This window comes from Podarcis erhardii, assembly GCF_964252035.2.
Source record: "Podarcis erhardii genome assembly, chromosome: 17".
Lineage (NCBI taxonomy): Eukaryota > Metazoa > Chordata > Lepidosauria > Squamata > Lacertidae > Podarcis > Podarcis erhardii.
In genome coordinates, this window is record NC_138515.1 from 30,615,457 (window position 1) to 30,637,607 (window position 22,151).

General features: G+C 38.3%; 1 protein-coding gene across 3 annotated transcripts in view; it reads right to left on the reverse strand.

Moving 5' to 3' along the window:
- The window catches only part of ZCCHC7 (zinc finger CCHC-type containing 7), a 126,793-nt gene that overhangs the window by 82,963 nt on the left and 21,679 nt on the right, over positions 1 to 22,151 (reverse strand). The gene's annotated exons all lie outside the window — the stretch shown is intronic.

Here is a 22,151-nt window from a genome sequence, read left to right on the forward strand (position 1 = left end):
TTCTGTTCATCCTTAGAATCAGTTACTTTGGTAATGTTGTGAGCCTTAGAATTGGATTACTTTTTCCATTTTAAGGATTTACTCACATGGCATACTGTTATGTGAACATCAGGGAGTGGGGAATAGAAATTATATTTTGGATACTTTGAATACCAAATACAGATGAATACATAGAATAATCTGACTAATGCCACTGGCGGGAGGGAAAAAACTGAATGATTATCTCAGTGGGTAGATTTTAAGGTCCTGAAAGTATTACATATACTTCCAAAGCTAATCACAAAGATTGCATTCACCATTAAAACAAGAAGCAGATTTGAAATGGTGAAAAGAGGGAAACTGCCTGCTAGAAGTTTCTTCAATTTAAAACATGGTTTTTTATTTCCCATAACAGAGGAGCACACTAATTTTTTTTTTATACTGTAGAACTCTGTTATATAGCAACAAGCAACCCCCCCGGAAATAAAAGAATACGAGACTTGTATAAAGGGCCTCTTTGCAATGGATGAGTGACCCTTCTCTCAGTCCCATACATATAATATGGAAACTAATGTAAATCTGTGCAATGAGAAAACTATACTATTGACTGCCGGGCAGTCCGGGCTTCTACTGCCAAAACCCAGAATACTTCCTGTATTTATATCTGAAGATTTGTCTTATATAAGAAATAAATTAGTAGGAAATCATTTTAGATGACAGGTTGAGATTTTTTTGTTTTTTAAAAAAATCACAATAGTTAAAAGTTTAAAATTTTAAAATTTATTTATTTGTTAACTGTTTGCTTTGAAAGAAAACCCTGTTAAAGCAGCAGAGATTCAAACATAGAGGATGATATTCAGTGTTAATCATACACATGGTAGACAGATTGAAATCAATTAATTGAAATTAATTCTACCTCGGGTATGATGAACATGGATATCACAGTATTATTTCCAGCTTCCCAAAATTTCAAACCTTTTTGTTTTAAAGTATTTCAGTGCAGCCCTACTAGATTTATGTGGGCACAGGAAGGGGAGGGGTGAGCAATGGATTGTCCCAATCTGCTATTCAATCTAGCGCACATATTTGGATCTCCACTCACAGGTCCACTTAGTAACAGAGGCAACCCAGTCTTGTGGGTGCACGTGAAGGGCTACTTTAGTGCTAGAACTTCCAGGCATCAATATCCTATTTCCTGCCAATACAGTGGTACCTCGAGTTACAAATGCCTCAGGTTACAAACTTGGCTAACCTGGAAGAGTTACCTCGAGTTAAGAACTTTGCCCCAGGATGACAACGGAAATCGTGTGCAGGCGGCGCAGCAGCAGCAAGAGACCCCATTAGCGAAAGCACGCCTCTAGTTAAGAACAGTTTCAGGTTAAGAATGGACCTCCGGAACAAATTAAGTTCATAACTAGAGGTACCACTGTATCTGGAATGTTTGGAAGCCTGGCATTTGCTGTGTAGATTCTCTGCTCAGCATGCTTTCTTGCTTACTGGGTCTTATCCAATATTGTCATTCCACTTGCTCAATGGAACCTTCTTCTCTCCTTTCCTCTATTCTGCAAGTCCCCTGGGCCACACACCCTCAAAATCTGCTCCAGGGGATTGGTGGGCCCTCTGGAACAGATTCTGGTGGCATGCAGAAAGAAAACAGGAAGAGGAACCCTGAGCTTGAAGGAAGGGCTACAACCCATTGTGGGGTTTCCCTCCCATACTTTTCTTTTGTGCTATGTGGATTACATCAGCATTGTGTCTATAACAATGCCTACCTGTGAAAATAGGCTACATGGAGGTGGAAGAGCTGTAGCTCAGTGATGGAGCACCTACTCTGCATGCAGTAAGTCCTAGGTCCAACCCCTGGCATCTCCAGGTATGGCTGGAAGAGAACCCCATCTGAAAGCCTGTAGAGGCACTGCCAGGTACTAGGACAAGAATGAGCTCCATGGGGCCCTCCAACAATCAGCCCTCAGACATTGTTCTTTTAAAAGCAGAATAATCTTCCAAGATTCTTTCGGCCTCCAAAATTCTCAGAAAGATCATAAACTGAACATGAGGCAGCTGTGTGATGCAACCGCAAAAAGGTGTTAACTTCAGGTGTCCTCCTCCAGGGGAGAGACAGAGGGAGGCAAAAAGACCACTTCAGTTTGTTCCAGCTAGAGCTTCTACCTCCAGAGGACCATCTACTACCAGCTATCTTGTGGGAAGATTCTCCTACTGAATTATTTTAATATCAACATTGTGATTTTTTTGAAGATCTCTTTGTTATCTATAAACTGCCTTGATATGATTTCTATCTTGAAACATGGGATATAAATGATTGTAACAAAACTGCTATTAGAAGGCTCTGAACCTCTGAAATGTGTTATAAAAACTCACAAGGTAATTAAATGGCATCTTACTGCATTGGTCTTTACCAGGGCACTGCTACTTCAAATAACCTGCAGCTTTACTTGAGGAGTGGAGCTCTGATAGTCTGCAGGCCTAATTGGGCATAGAAGACCTCAGTTATTGGCTGCCCCAGAATCATTCTCAGGTCTAACCATCTGCCTGCAAGCAAGTTCATTATTACCAGAGGCCCTTTCTTGCCTTCTGTTCCAGATTGCCTTCCCTCAGATTTTGTCTAGAGCCTGAAACGGCTCAAGAATGCAATACTTCAAGGACCTCCTATCTCCATATTAACTGACCCAGACCAAGCCATCATCATCTGAGGCCCTTCTTTGTGTGCCTCCTCCATGAAAGGTCCAGAGGATGGCAACACAGGAGTGGGCTTTTTCTGCGGTGACTCCCTGTTTGTGGGATGCTCTCCCTAGGGAGGCTCGCCTGGCAACTTCATTATCTTTAGGTGCCAGGCAAAAACTGTTCTCTTCAACCAGGCATCCAGCTGATTAACATTTGATGGCTTTTAAAATGTTTTTGAGGGTATTGGCCTGATTCTGGTATACAATTTTTAACAACAACAACAATTATCTATAAGACCAGTCCAAGTGAACATTCCAGAGTGGAGTGGGCTGTGACATAAATTATTACTATTTATTGGAACCATTGTTACTTTAGCCATCTCTCATTTACAAATGGGGAAACATCTGATCTGTTATTTCCCAGAAATAACATGAAATCTATCATGAGAAAACAAGATAATCTGTGCTTGTGCACCCTTTTGTTGTTTGCTACGTTAAAATAATCTGTGATTGACTTTTTACCTCCCAAATAAGCTCCACTGTTGAGTAATTGCTTAAGGTGATTACCAAAAGTGGCAAGAGTTAATGATCCACGATGATATGAAACACAATTACTGAGGGCAGCAGTTATGTGCATCTGTTACAAGTAGAATCAAGTCATAACTACAGTACTTGTAAAAGAACTCTTGACACCCAACATCTGAAGGTCCTTCTGACATTCAACTAGCATTTACTAATTAGCTCATAAGAAAAAGTGGCCTGTCAGAACATTTTCAGATTTTTCTCAGACCATGTTGTCAAACAACCACTGAGTAAATAACCTTCCTCTTCCGGGGAGATCTTAGCATGCTTCTGTTATTGGTAAGTCCACGTGAACCTTTAATTTGGAGCTCTTTTAAGAGAACCAAGACCTTTTGGTTACTTCTACAGAGATGGTCACCAGCTAGGAAAAAATAACTTCTTAATGACAACAGGAAAAAGACACCCTCTGCTATTGCAGAACTATGCTTGGTCCATGCTTCACAGTCAAACACAGGAAGAAAGGTTTGTACGCAGCTCAGGATAATTACCGTATTTTTCGCTCTATAACACGCACCAGACCATAACACGCACGTAGTTTTTAGAGGAAGAAAACAAGAAAAAAATATTCTAAACGAAATAGTGGATATATGATTTTTGTGGTTCATGCTGTGGCCACAGACATGTGATCTGACAGTGAGTTTGGAGTAGTCCAATGCAAAAATCCTGAGGATCCATGTGGATCCATGCTTTGTAACCACGGAGGAGGGAAGGAAGGGGAACCATGGATCCTCTGCTCACGACTGCAGCAGATCCCCCCCGCCACCCACAGGCATTCGCTCCATAACACGCACAGACATTTCCCCTTACTTTCTAGGAGGAAAAAAGTGAGTGTTATGGTGCAAAAAATACGGTATATCTACTGTGAAGAAAATCCAATACGTGCTTCCTCCCACAGTATCAATAAAGGGTAATAATTCTTTTTGAGCCAAGGATTTTGTAGCCTCCTCAAGCTGCAAATGAGAACATCTGCATTTCTTTAAAAGCACCTGACACATGGGAGGGAAATACTGGCTCTGATGCTATAATATCAGCAGCACCTTAAATTGCCATTCTTCCTCCTTTGCATGCTTGGAGTCTCCAGTGAGACCATTCATGACAGTAACATGTATGCCAAATTCTTTTTGACAGATCCTCTATGCCAGTACCATTACTGACTTTCTACTACAAAACCCCATCAGGATCAATGAAACGCTTATTGGTGTCTATGTAGAATTTCACAGTTTGCAAAGACTAGTATTGTGCAGTTTATTCTAGGAATACTACCAAAAGATCATTTAAAACATTTCAGTAGATGCAACTGGTGCTTATATTTATAAGCAACACACAAAAACACATTTTACAAGGTGCCGCAGCAACACTGTGACAAAATTGCTCCATTTTTTAAAAAGTGAATGCAAATTACAGCTAATTATTCCAAGAAAAATTTCCCTAAAACCCTATGAAAATGGAGACTGTGGATTAGCAGCCATGGAAAGATGAGGTCATCTTGACCTGTTGAAAGAGCATTCTTAAATCTCAAAAGCTGACAATAGCACAACTTCAACAAATCCTCTGAAGTGCCCTCCCTTGTTTTCCATACAGCCTGGATTAGTCTCAAGAGATTTTTTTGAACAGTTTTGAAATCGAAAAATACAATAACCTTTTTTTCTCATGTCACTCTAAAGAAAATAATCCATAAATATTTATTTATATGTTCTGTATTTTAAAAGTTCTTTATAAGGATAGTCTCACAAGATGCGGCTGCTACTGAAAAACCCAGGGCCTGCAAGAATCTGAAGACTTTAAAAGTGTTTTCAGAATGTATCTCCTACTTGTATTTTTAACTAAAATAAAATAGGAAGACGTTCACATCACAAATGGACACACACCCTGAAACTATTTACATCTAATGTAGGATCATTTGGGAATACTGCAGATAGTTAAAGGTAATTAGAGCTCTTCTTTATAAGGTCCACTTGAGAAATATTAGCACAGCTCTGCCAAACACCAGTGGGGGTGGGGGCAATATATATGCTTAAGGTCCATCTTAGGGAGAGTTTTTCAAGAAAACTGACCAGATATTTCAAAGCATGGAGAAAATATTCTCATACTGTGTGACTGATTTTTCTAATGGGAGATTTGAGAATTCCTAAGCAAAATTGTTTAGCATTTCACCTCTTACAATTTCTATTTTAAAAAATTCCAACTTGGCTGGATTATATTTAAATGCTTTTAAGAGTCTTTTTCTGGTGCACAACAACTTGCAAGAGAAATCAGCAAACAAAATCTAGAGGTGTGACAAAATTAAGAGGGAAAAGAAGACTGTTTAGGAAAGGGAGTATAGAGAAGTGGTTCAGGAAGTTGATGGGTTCAGACAAGAAGAGGAGCTGTGACTGTGTAAATAAAATAAAAATGTATTCTGGGGCCCCAAGAGCTTAAATATTTCAGAACCCTACAGAACAAACATTGGTAGGATGGAAACACTCATTCAAACCAGGAACAGAAACCACTTTTGCAGACTTCCAATGTTCATTTGCTATAAGTAAACGTTGTGAAAGCCACCAAGAGTTTCCCAAACTTGGGTCTCCAGCTTTTGGACTCCAACTCCCATCATCTCTAGCTAGCAGGACCAGTGGTCAGGGATGATAGGAATTGTAGGCTAAAAACAGTAGGAGGCCCAAGTCTGGGAAACACTGTTCTAAAGGATTATCTCCACCACCTCCCAAAACAAATCTGATTGGTTGCTAAAATCTTCTGGGGAGGCCCTTCTGCTATCTATCAGCTTGTGAAGTAAGGTTGACAGGAACATGCTGGGGGGGGGGTTTCTATCATGGCCGCCCAACATGTGGAACACTTTCCCATAAGTTTGGCTCCATCTGGCCAAGTGTTCCATCATCATCATCATCGGTGGGAGCTTTTATTTTATTTACCTTTAAAAAAACCTTAAGTAAAACAAAGCAATAAAATAAAAATAATAGAACTACAAAAACAAAAGCCACAGACATTTGAACAGCCTGCTTCTTAAAATAAATCATTTTCACTGACAGAGAACTTGGTCCTCTGTAGCTTGATTGCTTTAATTATTGTTTATTACTTATACTGGGTTGGATCTCAAAAGTTCCCACCTTCTATCAAGAGTTCTTTCATCAAAGGAAGAAAACCTTTGGATGCAACCCAGTGTACTTTACACTTTTATTTTCAGTGGTATAAGCCACAATGAGCACATCTATCTAGATGATGAAAGGCAAGATAAAAATGGTCTACAAAAGATATAGGTGTGGAATCTTCTCCAGCTTAAAGATCATATTTCCTTCTGGGTAATCTTCTGTGGGCCACATACCAGCCGTAGTGGGGTCCAAGGCAAATTTGACAGAGCACTTATTACTGTAGGTTAGTTTCTACACATGCTCACACACTCCTCTCTATCCTATATCCAAGGCAAGCAAAAATTCAAAAACACATTCCATCCAGTCAAAAACTCTTGATGAAGGTATGGATCAGGTTCAGTGAGAGGTGTGGCTTGGGCTAGATGACTGATGACAGAAGAGATCCCAACAGTTCATGAGACAATCTAGGTTTCCTTTAACACAATTCCTTTTCATATAAGCTTCCATTAATTCCAAAAAGACAAAATTAGATTTGCCAATCAAAAGTTAAGGAAGGTGATGAATAAAGGATGCTATCACGCTGGCTAGGCCTTTAATAATATACAAAAGAGTGGACATTTCATCATTACTCAGTCTAATAAAATGTACATCAATATAATATTTTCTAATAAGACAACATTGGGATATTTAAAAGTTTTCTAACTACTTTACTGAGGAATGCATAAAGGCAACAAAGCAACCTAAATCTGAGTCATAGGGAGGCAGGGGATACCAAACCAATGCCATAATATTTTGGGGGGTCAAAAGAATTCCCTACTGAATTGTGCAATGGAATTTCATAATTTCTCTCAATAGCAGAGTCATGGTTTTAAAACAGCAAGGAATAGTATTTGGGTACTTTCCATGCTTAGCAGCTCTACGAAAAGCCTGCACAACCTGTGACCTACCAAGTCGAATATTGCTTACTCGAATATAGCTCACAAGCTATGCATTGTGCCTGCCAAGTGCAGATAACCTCCCTATTTGTGCAGTTCCAAACAAGGAGCAAGAACAGGAGGTTTACTAAGCTTCTGGCAGGCTGCCATACATGGTTGGTGGGCTGCATTCAGCATGGTGGGTCACAACTCGTGCTGGCCTGCTCTATAGCATTGGAGAAGCAGAGTTCTTGCTTCTCCAAAACACTCATTCCTTCTCCTGGAAGAAGAGAAAGGGAATACTGCTCTTCCTTTTAATAATAATAATAATCTTAATAATAACTTTATTATTAATACCCCACCTATCTGGATGGGTTTCCCCAGCCACTCTTTTGTGACATTTCTCTAGTCCAGGGTAGATGTTATGCCCAGATTGAAGATGCAGTCTAGACGCAGCCTAGAGGCTGGTTAGCCCAAAATCATTTATTTCTGTATTTCTTCAAACAGCTGACTTCATAAATCACTTCTGGAATTACTGGGAGTGCTGCTTTACAACATTCTAAAAGTCTAAAGATCCCTTGGCATCCAGAACAAAATCAATAGAACTGTGGATCGTGTCTAAAAAATTTGCTTCCACTAGCCATTGACCAACAAATGTCAATTTTTTTAGCCTATTGGATCCCTCTCAGTTGGGCCATATAGTCCTGAGACGAAAGTTTACAATTTAAAATTGGTATTAAATGCTTCCTTACCAAACACAAACAAACAAAACCATGAGGAGCTTAGCATTCGGAAATGCCTTTTAAAACTAACGTGATCCCAACAGAAGAGTTTCACGACTTATTGTTAAATCAGATTCTAAATAAAATGCAGAAGGCAAGAGACAACTTCCAAATTCTGTACCATAGTGCCTTAAAACTTAAGGTTTTAAGAGGAGACCCACTGAAATTAATAGATCTAAGTTAGTCATGACTAATAATTTCAATGGGTTTGCAAAGAATATGGCTTAATATTGGTTAGAATCCATAACATCTATTTGTTAAAGAATTAGCATGTTTCAGGCATTTATGCTTGCATTTTTGAGTCATCAAATCATAACTTGATAAAAACAGACTCCCTGCCAAGCTTTCTAATATCTTTGCTTTATTCAAAATGTACCTTTAAAGCACAAAACACTAAAGTCTAGAAGCCTGAAACCTAATTTCTATGCAGTATTTATCACTAAAAAGCTAAATTTCTTACATACACACACACAAAGGAGGGGGAAATTCCTCCGCCCAAGTTGTTGGCAAACCTGTCAGTCATCTTGATGAGCAGCAAATAAATGAATGCCCAATGATGGGATTCTGCATTATCCTTAAAGAAATCCATCCACTAAACATCAACAGGTAAATGCTTATACCCGACAGCCATCAATTTCAACTATTCATGCAAAAAGACAGGTGAGCTAGACTGGTAAACCTCGAAATTAGAGAGGTATTAATCATCCGTTCACAACCAATACAAACAGATTTTCTTTAAAACAGGTAAAATCATCTCTTTCACTGAACTTTATTTGCAACACATAATGTCCTGTTACATTTTTAATCAAACAGATAAAGTTATATTTAAATTGAAAATCTGCTGCACTCACCAAATCAGGCAAGCAAAATTCCAAGATGATTGAATGGCATTACAGAATAAACTACTACAGCAGGTAAATTGTAAAAAATTACCTGTCACACCACAGAAGTTATTGTGCAGTCACTGCATCTGCAGTTGGAAGCAGAGGTAAGACAAAAAGGCTGAGGCTTGTTACCCATACTTAAAAATCCATAATATTTTATGAAATAAAATATTATGGTTGATAGTGAATGGGAAAAAATACCAGCTGCTCTCTAGAGAAGAATCCAATGAATATTTACATTGGTTGCTCTTATCAGATTCATGCTAGTGCAAATAACATACCTTGGTATTTAAAATAAACCATGGAAACCTATAGTATTTTTCACATTAAAGACTGAATGGTATTTTCACAATAGAGTTGAATGGTACTTTCTCGCCAGTAAAATGTGTTTAGGATTGCAGCCTAAAGTTACCTGTGCTTTTCCATGCCATCTGTAAAATATGAACACTCATCTGTAAAATATGAACAACAATACTGTCCAGAATAATAATTGCATTTATTCAAATAACGAACCAACAGTTAAATATAACCATATATACAAGATGGAAGCTTCAGACATTCAGCGTTACAATAATGAAATCACACCCGTAAGAATGTTTTCATCTTAAGTGTATAGCAAAATCCATACTGACCTATATACATGACATTTATAAATTATGTATACCTAAGCTTATTTCAGTCATCTTATTAAAATGAGTGGCAGCACGGTGCTCATCTGGACAACTGTCAGGCTCCCTAGTTTTCGATGGCTGTCAAGCTTCTTATTTGGCTACTAATATTGCAATGCTGACAATTGAAGGGACTGCTGTTTCTCCAATACAGTAGTTAATGGGTTATACCACCTCATTTATCACACCTCCCATATTTGGATTCTTCTAATTTCTACAAGCTTTATATCTTATCCCACTATAAACCAAAATAATATAGACCTTTCTCTACATCTCATCTTCCATGTTGAGGTTAAAAGACAAGGTATCCTTATTGCATGTTCTGTATTAATCTTAATATGTTAGCTTACTGGTAAGTTAAATATACATATAGCAAGTAGTATACTGGGGTTACACTACAACATAACAGGTTTGAAAACAATATTCTAACCCACTTTTAGAATCATTTTGTTACTTTTTAACAAACAGGTGTCTGAGCAGTGTGTAAGTAAATAAAAAGCATTTTTCATCACTCAACCCTAACTAAAAGCCACAATTTATTAGGAAATACTATTTCATAACCTTCTCATACCTTGGATTTAGAAAAGTACTTAAAGGGGGGGAAGGGCTGAGCATTACAAGGCGTGAATCATTACTTGGGTATTAAGATGAATAGGAGTATAAATCTATCAAACACTGTAGTAGGCGTAGCAGTAGTAGTAGTACAGTCATACCTCAGGATAAATGAGCTTCAAGTTAAGTATTTCCAGGTTGCGCTCTGCGGCAACCCGGAAGTAATGGAGCACGTTACTTCCAGGTTTCGCCCCATGCGCATGCGCAGATGGTCAAAAATGACGTCACGCACATGCGCGGAAGCAGCAAAACGCGACCCGTGCATGCACAGACGTGGGTTGCATTCGCTTCAGGATGTGAACGGGGCTCCAGAACGGATCCCGTTCACATCCTGAGGTACCACTGTAGTAGTAAAGTTGGTCTTACTATCATGAGGATTAACCCACCAAGCACTGCTTCTGCCCAAAATCCAGAGAAAACCATTAGGATTCCAGAACTAATTCTCTATAGCATTTAGTGTTTCAAAATTTATTTAAAGGTTGATTAATGGATAAATTTCACCTACATTGCACTTCATTTGATATTATGCAGCCACTACAGAAGAAACAGGATCTTAAGAAAATAGTTAAGTAAGTACATTAAACCACAATATGACACCTAAGGCTCCCTAGAACAGTTTTAACTAATGATAAAAAAGAGGTTCAGTGAACGTTTGTGTTGTGTACGGTGCAAGTTCTAGTAGGTATTTAAGAAAACAACATTTCAAATAAGTCATTCACTTTAAGTATCTTTTATTTTCCCAGCTTAATGGAGTCTAGTAAGTATACTTTCTTGAAGTACCACTGCAAATTAATGCCACTTATTCTGAGTAAATGTGGTTAGGACCACTTTAATCCAGTTTACTTCAACTATCTATTCACTACAGAATGTAAAAACACCGGGGGAGTTTCAGGGCCTTAAGTACATATTAAACATTTCTTTGCTTTTTCACATGAGCAATTTGCACAACAGAAATCAATTTCCAAAATGAAAGCAATATTTGCTACTATGTAAATATAATAAAAATAGGATGCTTCCTTGGAAGAGGAAGAGACACAAACCTCCTTAATAACGAAGCCCTGGAACCAGCTAAAATTGCTCATGACTACGTCCCACTAAAAGCAAAGGGAGTAATAAGTCAATTCTTCCAAATCTATATGCACGCTTACTTGTGAGTAACCCCCACTCAGCACAACAGTACTGAAATACATACATAAAATTGTATGGTACATTTGCATTCCCATCCTACATCAATACCATGCAATTAGAAATAATGGCCTTTGGCCCTTAATTTGAAGGGTTTTAGACATTTGTGGCCTCTCTTCCAGTGGGTAGAATGTGTTAGATCTACCATTATAGGTATGGATCTATTTTTAGGCTTTTGTTCTGTTTTGGTTTTATACTTGTTTTAATCTTTGTACTATTTTATGTCACTTTGGGTTATGTTTGGTAAATAAAATCAACTAGTAAGTGCAAATAATGATAAGAAACAACAACAATATATTTTCAAACTGTCACAATTTCTTCACAACAAAGGAACAAACCTATGTCTGACCTCTTTTCATAGCTTTCGTTCATGCCACATACACACAGACATTTCACCGCCTAATGGCAAGAACTTCATCAGGATCTGAGAAAGTCTGTAGATATTCACTGCACAGGCCTAGAATAAACTTCATTCATTCCTTCGTTTGATTGCTTCCAAAATAAAGTTCACATTCAGGCTTCAATCCCACAACCAAGCTACAAAATAAAATCAGACACTCAGGAATTGTAAAGAGTTTGTTTCCTCAGGGGGGAAATACAGAATAAATTAACACACAATTTGTAGTGTTGTCAGAAATGAAATTACAATTTTTAAAAATAATATATAATGGAAAGAAGTATTTTAAACTCAACTTTAGCAAACCAATCTACAGCTAAGCACAGACAACTTTTCAGTTTTTTGCTTACTTAAGAATCAGATAGATCCAGAATATGCCTGGTCTACATAGTAAACATGTAATATATAACTTTCACCAGAGATCAGCAACATAAGCTGAATGACAGCAAAGCTACCAAGAGGGATGGAGGCTGTAATTCAAAGTTTGACTACGTTCAACAAAGTTTTACTTAAATCGATGGGGCCTGCTCTCCAGTAAATTTTTTGGGATTGGAGCAGAAAATCACCTTGCTGCTAATTTCAGAAACAGATCCTGAATGGACACACTCTTGCTATTTATTTGAGTACATATCTGTGTATACATTTGTGAAATTCTAATTTTGTGTCTGCTATGAATATTCATTAATCTCTACAATAGTAATAGATTAGTGGGTTTTTAAAAAATCTCTCTCAGCAATTATTTGAAGAAACTAGGAGTGACTATTTCAGAGTTAATATGATGGTGCATTTCCTCATAATTAATATTTGGACCCAACCTGCAAGTTCAAGTATTCTGAAAATACAATACAGAATTTCAGTTGAAAAGAAATGTACTACTGACCTGACCTTGCCATTTTACAAAAAGAGACTATCACTAAGGCATAATTAGTCTTTTAATTAGTTTTCTGAAATAAAGTTGCTTATGGGAATGATAAACACTGCTTTTATAAGCAGCAATAAACCACTGATATCTTGAATATGAAATTCATCTCTTAAAAATTGACAAAATATAAATTCTATATTTATATTCAAAAATATTTCAAACACCTGAGAATATTCTGAAATATTTTCTCCTAATAAAATAGGGGGTTTTTTTGCCTTTGCTGATGCTGATACTGAAAACTTTTGTAAGAATAAAATAAGTTTTCACCTGATGAAACACGTTTGCCTGTACATTTAAGCACTGCAACTGTAATGTAGCACATAAATGAACGCATATGTTCATTTAAGAGCTCCCCACTTGAAAGGTCTGAACGGGACTGTATTGCTATGTGCACTTTCATCTGACAGCGAAGGTCACAAATCTGCCCATGTATTCAGAATGCAATATATTCCATGTCATTATTTATTTACTTTGCCAAACAGAATGAATATTCTGCTTGTGGCCATACACAGTGATTAACCTGGTACCTTACCTCAAACTTAAGCACATTAATGGCACTTGTGTGCGTTCAGCAATCAAAATAGTGACACCTCTCCCAGCTTCACTATTGTGCCTAAATAAATGTATTTTTAATGCTTCTAAAAGATGCTCAAGCTTTGGTGAGTTCCATAGCTGTGTGTTGTTTATGGCATAAACATACTGTGGCAATGAGGATTTATGCAGTTAGTAATAAGAATCTTTAGGGCTAGGATTAGAAATTAATTACATGGTGAATTCTTTTACACACTATTTGATAAGACAGTATGAAAATATATCCAAAATATCTCCATGCATATACAATCAGTGTTAGAAATTAATATATAAGCTAATTGCCAAATGGCACCTTGAAGCTAGGTTACGGTCACCACAACAGAATGTTATTTTACAGTGAATTATTATTATTATTATTATTTTCATTTCTGTGCCACTTTATATTTTAAAGATAAAATCTCAAAGTGATTTACAATACATTAAAACATTAAAAACAAAAAACAAATCAGAATAAATCAAATTCCAAGCTTCAAGGGAAATATTTCAGGTCCTTCTCAAAGTGACATTTTGCTTTCCCCATCATTATTTACCTACTTAATTTCTATAGCTGGCCCATAGCAGAAGTACTCTAGAAAGCCAGTGTGGTATGGTGGTTAGAGTATCAAACTACAACCTTGGGAGACCAGGGTTCAAATCCCCACTCAGTCATGAAGCTCACAATAAATAAGGTCTTCTCTTTAAGAAAGCTGGAGGGGCCAGCCAGATAGAGATGTCAATCGCCAACTTGGCATCCAGAGATCTCCAAGTGGTCACAATTGGATCCACGATAGTAGCAAGAGACTCCTGGCTCCGGACTAATTTCTAACCCTGTATACAATCTTGTGAGAGCTTTTTTGTAGCAGGTAACAATTAATTTAGGCATTTGATCAGCTGTTGTCACCTCTGGCATCACTTTAAAAGTGAATACTAGATTTCTTTTAAACTAACAGTTTTTTAAATCTACTGCTGATCTTCTGAGACCTTTGGTACAGAACTAGCAATAATGTGAACTAAGTGAACTGGCCCTTTTTCCAAATCTTTGCAAATGAAATTGCATCAGAAATTCAAACTCCCATACAGAACATGCTTGTAAACCAAGCTGCATGGCAATTACACATGTAATTCTGGGGATATTTACAGCTCTAGCATCACATATTTTTGATGTAAATCCAACTTCATTTTAGGCACTGCCGATGTTTTAAATAATATAACATTGCAAATTGCTTGCAAGGGTAGACCTGCAATAGGCCCCAGATGTCATAACTTGCTTCCAATTCCCTCACTACTGCCAGAAAGACGATTGAGCTTCAACTGTCAGTGACCCTAAGACTGCAGAGCTGAGAAGAAGTACACTCTGGTATTTGTCATTGGTCAGGGAATTGAGGGCCAACAGAAGATGGACCCCCTGTCTCCAAGAATTGTGTGCACAAATTTGAGGGTCAGATGGGGGAAAGGTATGAGTATAATCTGTTGTAAACTACCTTGGGAATCATTCAGTTGCAAGATGGCGTGGAAATCTTCTAAGGGAGCAAACTGGAAGGATTCTACAGTATACTGTTTAGCCTTCATACCTCCTCCTCCTCCTGCCCCACCCCGTTCCATTAAAAAGTAAAAATTGCTGCCCTCTCCCAGAAAAATGCAACTTTCCCAATAATTTTATTCCACAGCAATTAATATTTAAATATTACAATTTAGATTCAAAACTAAAATGGGAAACATGATCAACTATTAAGACCCATGGAATTTATAATGTTTTTTTTTTTAACTGTGCAAACCTTTATTTGATATGTCTATCACAGAGACATTGGAACAAACATTTCATATAAAACACATCTTTCTGTAATATAAGCTACTCTAGGCAACACATTGACCTTCTATGGGGCTTAACCATTCAAACTGAACATGACCAAGTGAGAAAGAGTTATGTGTCTATGCAATTACTGCACTTCATATTTCACTCCCATAATGAAACACACTGAAATCTTAGCAGTATGTGATCAAACCTTCCACCATTTCCCAGCTATTCTCATTTTATGTTTCCAATGACTAGTTTATGTTAGTCTAGCAACCACAAATATGCATTATCATCTCATGTTTTTCCTAAGGATAAAGGTACAAAACTGAGCAGACAAACAGAAGGACCCAGGGATACATTACTGTATTATTTGTTTCTGATAACACATCTTCCTGAGTTCTCTTTCTGTGATGGGATGCACATAATAAAATACTGCATTGAACGCAGGAGATTTTTGAATTCACCAAATTCAATGGTAATTTATCATTAGAAGGCTGTAGTGTGAAGAGGAATGTGTGTATCTGGGAATTAATTCAATGGCAATAATATAAATCTATAGTTCAAAATGATCTGTGGATTAAAAAAAAACCTTTATCGTTAGATTTAAAGTCTCCTAAGGCTACATTACAGAATTCTGAAAATTAAGATTGCTTGACTAGAGCAATTCTATGTTTACATCAGCATCAGTAGCTTGCTAACACAAGGCCCACTTCTTGTAATGAAAACTGGATAAAGCCCATGCTATTTTTAGTACATAACAGTAATGAACGGGAAAAACTACACTCATGTAATTCTACTGGAACACAGCTTTCAAGGTTTTCTTTAAGCAATCAGTTTTTGCTCTGCACCTTTCGGAGGTGATGTGGAGGCTCACTCTATATACTGCAAGGTCATTTGTACTAAAATACGTTCACAAAGATGGGGACTTACTTCTGGAAGAAATAAAATCCTCAAGATACAATGTTCTGGGTGGCTGTTTTCCCTTAAGCTTTAAAATAATGAGAAGCAAAGTAGCTACCCTAGAACTGGTGCTCTTAGTGCTCTTCTGTGCAAGATAATTAGAATTTCCAGAGTTCACAAGATCAGGAGGTGGCCCTCTCATTTGCTTGACACACTACACATGAAGCACAGAACCAAGCCATAATCATTTATAGGCTCCAACTATTGCAAAAGCCTAGAATTTCCCTTTACAACAGGAAATGAGGATGGAATGTGTAACTACAGTTGACAACCATTTTGTGCAGGGATTCCATTCCTGGCCCCCACACACGTCAGCTAAGCACATATAAGAGCACCCCACTCGGTTACGCTCCACCCCCGTTATGCCCTTCTCATGACATTTTTGTGACATTTTGGTTCACTTCCAGGTTCGGTGGTGTTCACACATGCACATCTTTCAGACACACGTTAATTGGTCATTGCCTGTACCAAAGAGAACAACTCAAAACATGCTTATAGGCAAACAACTCTTATTTTTCTCCTGCGTTGCATCTAAGCAATCTCATATATTGCTTTACAAAAGAAATATTGCACAAACTGCATGTCCAATTGTAGCATTTCTTCTCTGAAAACCTTCATGCATAAAGGTAAAGGTAAAGGGGCCCCTGACCATTAGGTCCAGTTGTGACCGACTCTGGGGTTGTGGCGCTCATCTCGCTTTATTGGCCGGCCGAGGGAGCCGGCGTACAGCTTCCGGGTCATGTGGCCAGCATGACTAAGCCACTTCTGGTGAACCAGAGCAGCGCACGGAAACGCCATTTACATTCCCGCTGAAGTGGTACCTATTTATCTACTTGCACTTTGACGTGCTTTTGAACTGCTAGGTTGGCAGGAGCAGGGACCGAGCAACGGGAGCTCACCCCATCGCAGGGATTCGAACCGCCGACCTTCTGATCGGCAAGCCCTAGGCTCTGTGGTTTAACCCACAGCGCCCCCCGCATCCCACATAGTGCTTTGCAAAGACTACAGTGAAAAACCAGGTGCAATTTGCAGATGTCATGAACTGAAATTCCACTCAAAATGACAGCCACAAGAAACCCAGTTAGTCTCTTTAGCTGAATGTATGGTACACAAATAATCCAAGACTTGCAAGAGTCCGATTCTTTTTGAGGTATACACGCTCTCCTTCAACAGACTGCAAAAAGCTATCTTGGCCTGGCCCTTTACTATTGGGGGAGTGGAATTGAGGAGAATGATATCTTTGTTAAGAAGATCTGGTTTTGGTCACAATTACTAGAAATTCCTTCTGGCAAGTTGAGCAGTTCTCAAATCCAGCCCACCACTATCATGCACTTGGCAAGCTCTCAAAACTTGTGCAGAATTCAAGAGATTAAATGGGAATAAGTTGGGGGGGGGGTGCTAAACAGAGAATGCAGGGGTCCATGCAGATAAATCCCCAAACAATTCTCTCCATTTTTTCTGCCCTGCTGCAAAAATTAGGGCACTCTGCACTAGTTGACAACAGATTTAACTGGGGAAAACCCAATTCATGAGTTTTAAATGCCAATTTAGGTGCCAGGCAAACTAAGCCTTTTCATTTTCTTCCATGTTTTTTGCCCTTAATTTGAAGGGTGGCATTATCTCTTTTCGTGGGGAGTACCTATATTCAGACCTTTTAATTTAGCTGTGTCTTTAGGTTTTCATTGGTTTTAACTTAAGGAGCTCTGAGTAAAAAACACACCCCTGATTATCAAGTATACTAAAATAAACAAACAAAACAGGATCACCATACTGAGCACACACTATATTTAGATCTATAGTCGTAGAGATCTCCTCTCTCACTCTGCAACACACTCTCAGTTGGCTGGGAAACCGCAAGAACACTACAGATGCTACAAAACAACCTCTAAGGCAGCCTTCCTCAACCTGTGGGTCCCCAGATGTTGTTGAACTACAACTCCCATCACCCCTAGCTAGCAAGGCCAGAGCTCAGGGATGATGGGAGTTGTAGTCCAACAACATCTGGGGACCCACAGGTTGAGAACCGCTGCTCTAAGGCATCAACACCCAACTGGCTGCACCATCAGAAAGCTGCCTTCAAAGTGTGGTGCTGCTTTGCTTGTTAAAGTATTTTGTAGTGAAACTCTGTGCCATGTTGGCTCTGACAAATGATGCGAAGGATTCAAGTACCAGATTGAAAATCCCAAGCAATTGCAGCTGAGCTGTGGACCTCCAAATATTGCTGGACTACTTCAGCCCTGACCACTGTTCATGCTGACTGCGGATGCTGGAAGCTGGAACCCAACATCTGGAGGACCATGTCTTCCCCAATCCTGTTTTACAAGAAGCCCTTTAAACTCCACCAAAAGCCTAGATTCCCATTTTTTGTTAAGCAGGTCAAGACAAACAGCACCACTGCTCCTGTGATCAATCTCAAGATCTACTCTCTCCAAAATCAACAGAAATATGTTGGATGGAATAGTGATCATTAGGGCAACCAAAGGAATAAATCAGCTACAAGCAGAACTCCAGTAATTACAGAACCATGGCTGGAAGCTGGAACCACAGGAACACGACCAGCCTGAAGGACATCACTATTCACTACCTCCATTACACTGGTCTTCTCAGAAAACTGGCTGGTGATCTATTTGGCCCTATCTATATATCACCAAGATAAACTTACTTTGCATTTGTGCAATATATTTTAATCGTAACAATTATACCATTTTTCTGCTGTGTGAAACTGTATTTCAGGTATTTACTGCTGTATCTGCATGCCTCAACATGGTCAAGCATCCTCATGGCTGTGATTGTTTTGGAACTGGTGTTTACAAGTATTCCCCCTCAGTTATTCCATCCCCTGACTTCTACCACATGACAGCCTATGACATTAATGCAGGGATTTTCAGTATGCAGAAGTCCTCTCAGAAGCACTGCTCAGAAGCACTGTAATGCAGCCTGTCTTAAAATGAAATCTTGATTTAATTTTAAATAAAACCTACACCTTATAAGCTGTTTCAACTGGATCCATGATCCTCTACTAATTACATTGAATTAAACTTATTTTTCCTATATAGAAGACCATTGGATAGTTACAATGGAATGGTCTCGGTGGTGGAGTGCACATTTTTATTCTTGTTTATGATTATTACTTTGTCAAATAAATAAATAGGAGGAAGTCCATTATAGGGAAATATATTACTAGAGCAAACCTTGATATCAAAAATAATAAAATGACTGGTCATATACAGTAGTACCTCTGGTTGCAAATGGGATCCATTCCAGAGGCCCGTTCGCAACATTGAGCAGAACGCAACCCGCGTCTGCATGTCTTGCAATTCGCCGCTTCTGAGCATGCATGTGACGTCATTTTGAGCGTCTAAACATGTGGCAAAACCTGGAAGTAACCCTTTCCGGTACTTCCAGGTTGCCACGGGACGCAACCTGAAAAGGTTTAACCTGAAGCAAACGTAACAAGAGGTATGACTGTATTGTAATATATAATTGGGGCAAGTTACGACTATTTATGCCTTTACTAAATGAGCACCACAGACATTTATTTCCCCATGTCATCTAGAAATACAGTTTGAGGCAGCAGTTTCTGTTTCTGAAACATTCTAAGCACTTACACCATAATCCAAACAGAAATTTGAATTAAAAAAAAAAATTAAACAGCTGGCCTTTTAAGACACCTCACAGGATGCTTTTGGAATTCACCTCAATTTCAAAACCATTTGCCACATGGCATGAGGGCTGCCCCTTGAACTCATGCAACTACTTTCCTTCTTCGCTGGATCTTGGATTTAACCTTCAAGGAAGTTATTTGTTTAAGAGCCACCTATGTATTAGATTGGTTCATTGATCACCCAGCTTGCCTCACATAGACCACCAGAGAGCTAATTTGATATGGAAATCAACATGGGGGGCTGGGGACATTTAACCTTTCCTCTATGTTATTTTACTAATGTAAATTGCCCCTCAAGGTTTTTGCAGCATTTAGGGAATACTGAAATATCAGTTCCTGTATCATGCTCATAGTTTAATCTCACGGAACACATAGCAGTTTGGAAAATGGGGGAAGGATTTAGATCAACATTTTGGGGAAGTGTAAACTGCTCCTAGTCACCCCCAATGCTGTTTTTCATTCATATTAGCGGGGTGGGGGTGGATCACGAGACCAATCACAGATATACCAGTTCAGCTCTCAGTGTTCTTGCAAATGGACTAAATAGAAAGAGATTAATGCCACAAATGCCCCTTGCCTACAATGAGGTAAAGACATACTACCTTACAAATAGCAATAGAGAGATGAGTCAATTTAACATGTACTCATTCGTATGCACATTCCATCCCTTTCCTGCATTAATCTTATTTTTTTAAAAAAATCTGTACAAAAATGGGTAAAAATATGAATTTTACCTCAGTGTACATGTTGATAAATTATTTTAACTCTTAAATATTTTTAAAATTACTTCTGATACATTTTAAGCCATAAACTGTATCATAAAATTCAGAGCATTGAAAAATGCAAAGAATTGTTATATTCTGGCTATGGTTTGCTTAATCTTCTCCACCCCAACTTTATTCCCTTTAACAGTGGTTCCTCTGTTTTAACAGAATAAACAATTTGAACTGACTAGACTGAAATACACTGCCATTAATAAGGTACAGTTCTATTGTTAACGAAAAATCTTAGTTAACAATAACAAGGTCTGTTGGGAAATTTCATAGCTATTTCACATTTTCTCATAAATTTAGTACGGTGCCACTCAATGTTTTATTATGCTTATCATGAATGTTTTAACTTAGCTAGAATACCACCAATCCACAAAAATGGAGCTCTTCTAAGTTCTCTCCCAATGTGATACAAAGAACTTACGCTTTCTTCAGATTACTCCCCATCAGAATAAAAAAAACCAAACTAAAAGTATGCCAAAGATATAAGAAAGGATTTTGTAGTAGGTTATGTATCATTTGTATCCATAGTGGCTTGTGAAATGGTTAAAATTTTGCACTATTTAGTTATACTTCCTTAATCAGCCCTTACTTAACCATTTTTTTATTAACAGACCAGAGTTCTGTATCACCACCATTAAAATTTGGAAGAATACCTAGTGATAACATAGCATATCTCTTGACTCGGTACTAAACACACGTACAAATGCATCTGAGTCAGTTCATGATGCTCTCTCAGTTAGTGTCTTGCCTGAAGTTTTAGTCCCAAGATAAAGGGAGTGGAGAGAGATACCTAAGTTCAGAAGAAACCATGCCAGGAAGGTAAAGCAGGTTCTATTCCACTTCCTCTTTGGACTAAAATTATGCACAGGATGACAACAAGTGAGGGATCATCATGAATTAACTCCAAAAGATTACATGTCTTCCATTATTCTTTCTCTATCAAGAGCGCTCTACATAACTCAACAATTTTATTAGCATTTTAATAAAAAATGTTAGAGTTACTGTCACCTATGCCAAAATTCATGTTCTGGGTACCAACATGGCCAATGATATTATTTTCTCCATATATTTTCTGATAAAAGTATTTTCTAACACTCTATTATAATTATACATATTTTTGTCCTCTATAATGAAAATCATGAGCTGTCCAAATGGAAGATGGATGCCTGCTGCTTTGGAAAGATGCTCTGCTTCTACTCTAAGATAACTGTCACAGTGGCCTACTCTAAGATAACTGAACAGTGGTTCAGATGATCATCTCCCAGCTTATTATGCTAAGATACAGACAAGCCTTTTGCCTCTACAAAAAGACCCTTCACACTAGCAACAAATAAACCAGGAAGTGCCCAATGAACCATAGCGTCCTATTGCATCTAACCAGGAAACTATGGTTAGCCTGGGAACAAGCCAGGATCTTAAACTAACTTCCAAACCATGCTTTAAGTAAGATCCTAGCTTGTTCAGAAGCTGCTAACCATAGTTTCCTGGATCAGATGAAATGGGATATTAAGGTACATTGAACACTTTCTGTTAATTTGTAGAAAACAGGCTACACATATAGACAATAAGCTTGGGAGGTATTCAGTGTAGCACTAAGGAGAGTGCTCTGTCAGCACATGCATTTCTGATTGTCTGAAAGAACGATCACCCCGCTCCTACTTGCACACTATTCTAGGGGTTCTCCAGACTCTCCCAAG